General features: G+C 42.2%; 1 non-coding gene across 1 annotated transcript; it reads left to right on the plus strand.

Moving 5' to 3' along the window:
* Positions 1–5,274: 5,274 nt before the first annotated feature.
* On the plus strand, positions 5,275–5,382 carry LOC148552931 (small nucleolar RNA R71). Its single transcript, XR_015893956.1, has one exon. It is a non-coding gene; the product is annotated as a small nucleolar RNA R71 (small nucleolar RNA).
* The last annotated feature ends 871 nt before the right edge of the window (positions 5,383–6,253 follow it).

Below are 6,253 nucleotides of genomic sequence, written 5' to 3' on the forward strand. Positions count from 1 at the left end.
TAGCACAACTTTCGGTCGTGCACCCTTTCTTACGTCGATTTCCAGGTCACGCGTCCGCGTGGGTGACGCGGACGCGTAGGAGGCATGTTTCCCATGTGACGCGGGCGCGTCGGCGACGCGGTCGCGTGGGGTGATTTGTGCCAAAGGCACACCTCCAGCCACGCTCCCGCGTGACTCTCTGTTCGATTTATTATTCTCTCTGAGCCATCTGCGACGCGGTCGCGTCGGCGACACTGTCGCGTTGCGGCTCTCCCGCTCTTTTTTTTTAAATTAAAGTCTGCAAATGTAGATGCAAACTAAATGTGCTAATAATGAGAAAACTAAGAATAAAGAAAGGAACGATCATATCATGGTGGGTTGTCTCTTACCTAGAACTTTGCTTTAACGTCCGTAAGTTGGACGCTCCATTAGCTCAGTCTTCTGCTGTGAGTGGATCCTCCAAGAGGAGGATTTCTAACTCCTTATTTTTCATCACCTTCTCACCATGATATAGCTTCAAACGATGTCCATTAACTTTGATGAGTTTAGAGCTTGAAGGGTGACTTAGGTGAAAAACTCCATACGGCTCAGCCTTCTCTACTCTATAGGGACCTTCCCATCTTGATCTCAGCTTGCCTGGCATGAGTCTCAGTCTAGATTTGTAAAGGAGGACTAAGTCCCCAGGTTGGAACTCTTTCCTCTTGATGTGCTGATCATGTACAGCCTTCATCTTTTCCTTGTACAGCCGTGAGTTCTCATAAGCTTCCAGGCGAAGGCTTTCCAATTCTTGCAGTTGCAACTTCCTTTCAGCTCCGGCTTTCTCAAATCCCATGTTGCACTCCTTTACTGCCCAAAAGGCTTTGTGCTCTACTTCAACTGGGAGATGACAGGCTTTTCCATAAACTAAGCGGAAGGGACTCATCCCAATGGGTGTCTTGTATGCTGTTCTGTATGCCCAGAGTGTATCTTGTAGCATGGTGCTCCAGTCTCTTCTATGAGGTTTGACCATCTTCTACAATATGCACTTTATCTCTCTGTTAGACACCTCGGCTTGCCCATTAGTTTGAGGATGGTAGGCTGTTGCTACTTTATGAATTATCCCATCCTTCTTCAGTAATCATGTTAGTCTCCTGTTACAAAAATGGGTGCCTTGATCGCTCACGATTGCTCGTGGTGATCCAAAGCGACAAATAATGTGGTTTCTAACAAAGGAAACAACAGTGTTAGCATCATCAGTGCGGGTAGGAATTGCTTCCACCCATTTGGAAACGTAATCTACAGATAACAATATATAAAAATAACCATTAGAATTTGGAAATGGACCCATGAAGTCAATGCCCCAAACCTAAAAAATTTCATAGAAAAGCATAATCTGTTGAGGCATCTCATCCCTCCTAGATATATTACCAAATTTTTGGCATGGGAAACAGGATTTACAAAATTCAGCAGCGTCTCTAAAAAGAGTAGGCCATCAGAATCCACAGTCTAAGATTTTTCTAGCTGTTCTTTGGGGGCCAAAATGTCCTCCACTCTCAGATGAGTGACAGGCCTCTAAAATGGATTGGAATTCTGATTGAGGTACACACCTTCTAATTCCCTGGTCAGCGCCACATCTCCATAAATATGGGTCATCCCATATATAATATTTAGACTCGCTTTTCAGCTTGTCTCTTTGATGCTTAGTAAAGTTTGGAGGAAATGTGCGGCTAACTAGATAATTAGCTATAGGCGCATACCAAGGGACTACTTCAGATACTGCTTGCAGGTTATCAAATGGGAAATTATCATTTATAGGAGTGGAGGTATCCTTAATGTGCTCAAGGTGACTCAAGTGGTCTGCCACTAGATTTTGGTTACCACTCCTATCTTTAATTTCTAAATCAAATTCTTGTAGTAGCAGTATCCAACGTATAAGCCTTAGTTTGGACTCCTTTTTAGCTAATAAATACTTTAGAGCTGCGTGGTCTGAGTACACTACTACTTTAGTACCAAGTAAATAGGCTCGGAATTTATCTAGAGCGAAAACAATAGCAAGAAGCTCTTTCTCAGTAGTAGTGTAATTAGACTGAGCGGCGTCTAAAGTTTTAGACGCATAAGCAATTATAAAGGGGTCCTTACCTTCACGCTGAGCCAGTGCTACTCCTACTGCATGGTTGGAAGCATCGCACATGATTTCAAATGGCTGATTCCAGTCTGGTCCTCTCACAATTGGAGCTTGAGTAAGGGTAGTCTTCAGCTTATCAAATGCTTGTTTGCAATCTTCACTGAACTCGAACTCAATATCTTTCTGCAGTAATCTGGATAAGGGAAGTGCTACCTTACTAAAGTCCTTAATGAATCTCCGGTAAAAACCTGCATGGCCAAAGAATGAACGAACTTCCCTCACAGAGAAGGGGTAAGGCAAACTAGAAATAACATCCACCTTTTTTGGATCTACAGAAATGCCTGTATTAGACACAACATGTCCTAGTACAATACCTTGTCTTACCATAAAGTGACATTTTTCAAAATTCAATACAAGGTTTGTACTGACACATCTATCTAATACTCTAGATAAACTATCTAAGCAAAGGTTAAAGGAATCACCATAAACGCTAAAATCATCCATAAAAACCTCCATATAGTCCTCAATAAGATCAGAGAAAAGACTCATCATGCACCTTTGGAAAGTAGCTGGTGCATTGCACAAGCCAAAGGGCATTCGCTTATAAGCATAAGTCCCAAAAGGACATGTAAAAGTAGTCTTTTCCTGATCTTCAGGAGCTATATGAATCTGGAAATAACCTGTGTAACCATCTAAAAAGCAATAATGCAATTTACCTGACAGGCGATCCAGCATTTGATCAATGAATGGAAGAGGATAGTGATCCTTACGAGTGGCCTGGTTTAGGTGCCTGTAATCAATGCAGACCCTCCAGGCATTTTGGACTCTGGTTGCTATGAGCTCTCCATGCTCATTCTTTACTGTAGTGACTCCAGACTTCTTGGGCACCACTTGTATTGGGCTTACCCATTCAGTGTCTGAAATGGGATAGATGATATCTGCCTCTAGTAGTCTGGTCACTTCCTTTTTGACAACCTCCAAGATAGTGGGATTTAGTCTTCTTTGGGGTTGACGAATAGGCTTAGCTCTCTCTTCTAAAAATATTCTATGCTCACAAACTTGAGGGTTGATGCCTACTATGACTGCCAAACTCCACCCAATTGCCTTCTTGTGCCTCCTTAGCACACTAAGTAACTGCTCTTCTTGTTGAGAAGTGAGTTCCCATGCAATGATAACTGGAAACTTCTGCTTATCCTCAAGGTAAGCATATTTGAGGTGTGGATGGAAGGGTTTTAATTCTAGCTTCTGCTCATGGCCAGGCTCCGGATTGTCTGGAGTTGGTGACAATGGTAAAGTACTTTCATTGTCCTCAGAAAGTGTCCCTACACTCGGACCTTGTCCTATGTACTTCTCTTCTAACTCCTCCTGGTGAATTTCAGCTACGGTTTCATCTATGATGTCACACTGGAGGATAGAATGATCTTCTGGAGGGTGCTTTATAACTCCATTCAGATTGAAGCTTACTACCCGGTCATCTATTTCAAAAGAGTATGTTTCTGAAAAAGCATCCAATTTGAACTTCGAGGTCTTCAGGAATGGTCTTCCGAGTAGGGTTGATGATGGCTTCTCTGAGTCATTTTGGGGCATCTCCAGGATATAAAAATCAATGAGAAATGTGAGCCCCTTAATGCCCACTAATACATATTCAGCAACTCCAACCACTGTAATAATGCTTTTATCTGCTAACACAAAACGAGCTGCCGACCTTTTTAAGGGAGGGAGCCTCAAAATATCATATATAGACAAAGGCATTATACTCACACATGCTCCTAAATCACACATGCAGTCAGAAAATACCACACTACCAATAGTACAATTAACCATACATGGACCTGGATCACTACACTTTTCAGGTATACCTCCCATTAAAGCAGATATAGAACTACCTAAAGGAATAATTTCTAATTCATTAATTTTGTCTTTATGTATACATAAATCTTTTAGAAACTTTGCGTATTTAGGTACCTGTTGAATAACATCAAAAAGGAGAACAGTTATCTCAACCTTTTTGAATATTTCTACCATTTTGGGATCAGGTTCCAACTGCTTCCTGGGCTTCCTTGAAAGTTGTGGAAATGGAATAGGAATGGCATTTTCTACAGTGTCTGCGCCCTTTGGTGCTTCTTCCTGTGATTGAGCATCTTCTTCTTCAGCCATGTCCTGTATGTCCTCTTCCTCCTCAACATCTTCTATTTCCACTACCTCTTCAGCTGAGGCGTGTTCTGGTGGGCTTGGCTCTTCCTGATTCCTCTCTTGCAATGTGGTTCTGGACCTTAGGGTGATGGCATTAATGCCACCCTTTGGATTGGGTAATGGTTGAGAGGGGATTTCACTGGAGCTCAAAGGCTGGTTATTGGAGTTATTCATTGATCTAATCTGTGAGACAAGAGCTTGCAAGGTAGAGTTCAGACCATTTAGAGTAGAAGTAAGGTTGTTTTCCATGGCCTGTTGTCTCCGATCAATAGATTGTAATAACTCATCATTAGAAGATGAAGAAGGACAAGTGATCTGAGAGGTCTGCTGTTGGTTGTGCTATGATCCTTGGAATTGCCTCAGGTGAGGTGCTCTGTAAGGCTGGTTCTAGTTCTGCTGCTTGTTGTTGTTATTATTCCACCTCTGATTTCCCTGATTGTCTCTGCCTCCTCTATTATTGTTGTCCCTCCAATTTTGGTTAGAATTATCTCTCCAATTCTGGTTAGAATTGTCCTGCCATCCATGGCTGTAACTGCCACCTTGATTGTACCCTTGTTTGGGGCGGTCATAGAAGTTATGAGTGGCTGCCACAGTGTTGTCTTCTTGCTGGAGCTGCGGACATTCATCAGTATAATGGCTATAATAAGCACAGATTCCGCACACTCTCTGTGAGACTAACTGTTGGCTTTACTGTGGTGGAGGTTGAGCTTGCTGAACTTGTTGTTGATTCAATTGCATCTGCTTCAGAAAGTTAGTCATTTCACAGATACTCTGAGTTAGAGCAACAGTCTCTCAGCTAGAGGATACTTCTGCAACAGCTTTTGAATGGCCTTGTTTCTGCCTGTGATTCCGAGTAGATTCAGCTAAGTCGCTGATCAATTGCCATGCCTCATCAGTGGTCTTGTATTTTTCATAGACCCATTGCTAGCACTTTCCAATGTGGTCTTATCTTGGGGCCTCATGCCCTGTGTGACGTAGCCGAGCAATACTATCTTGTCAATCATATGGTGGGGGCATGCTTCCAGAAGATTGTTGAAGCGCTCCCAAAATTCATAGAGAGTCTCGGATTCGTTCTGAACAATCATGGAAATGTCTTTCCTCAGTTTATCAGTAACTTCAGTTGGAAAAAATTTTTCCAAAAATTCTCTTCTAAGCGTATCCCAGTCAGAAACAGTTGCTGCGGGTTGAGTGTAGTACCACTCTCTTGCTTTTCCCTCAAGAGAGAACGGAAAAGCTTTCAACAGAATAGAAGTTTCATCTGCACCATCACGCCTGACAGTAGAACAGGCTGCTTGGAAATCCCTCAGGTGCTTGATAGGCTCTTGAGCAGGTAAGCCATGAAACTTAGGCATCAAGTTGAGCAGTGCAGTCTTTATTTCAAAGTCTGTAGCCACTATTGGGTGATGCGCTTAAAACGGTTGCATTGTGAAATCAGGGGTTCCAGCCTCCTGGATAGTAATTCTCCTAGGTGCTGCCATGTCACCTGCACGTAAATCAACTGAATCAGCAGAAAGGGAGCTTGTTTCTTCCTCAAGTGACGCTTCTGATTCGCCCTCAGAGAGGACTAACTGACGCCAAGCTTGCCTTATTCGTGAGATAGTTCTTTCAATCTCAGGATCAAATACTAGCAAGCTTGGATCAGGAAATGAACACGTCATTTAACGAAAGAAACATGTAGCTCATAGTAGCAAAAATAAAATAAAATGAAAATAAATAAATTCCAATCAGTAACTTAGCACTCTATTGCAGCTCACCGACAACGGCGCCAAAAATTGACGTGGCAAAAATTGGCGTGTTAAGAAATTATTATAAGATATACGTTGCAAGTATAGTTCTTAACCAACCGAAAATCAACTTGTCAATTTAGAAGGGTTGTCACAAAATTAAAATTAAAATCAAAATACTGGGAGTATGAATCCCAGGTCGTCTCCCAACGAGTTACAGAAAGGTGTGCTATTTTATTAATCAGATGTTTTC

This window comes from Arachis ipaensis, chromosome B7 (genome assembly GCF_059453495.1).
Source record: "Arachis ipaensis isolate K30076 ecotype BB chromosome B7, ASM5945349v1, whole genome shotgun sequence".
Lineage (NCBI taxonomy): Eukaryota > Viridiplantae > Streptophyta > Magnoliopsida > Fabales > Fabaceae > Arachis > Arachis ipaensis.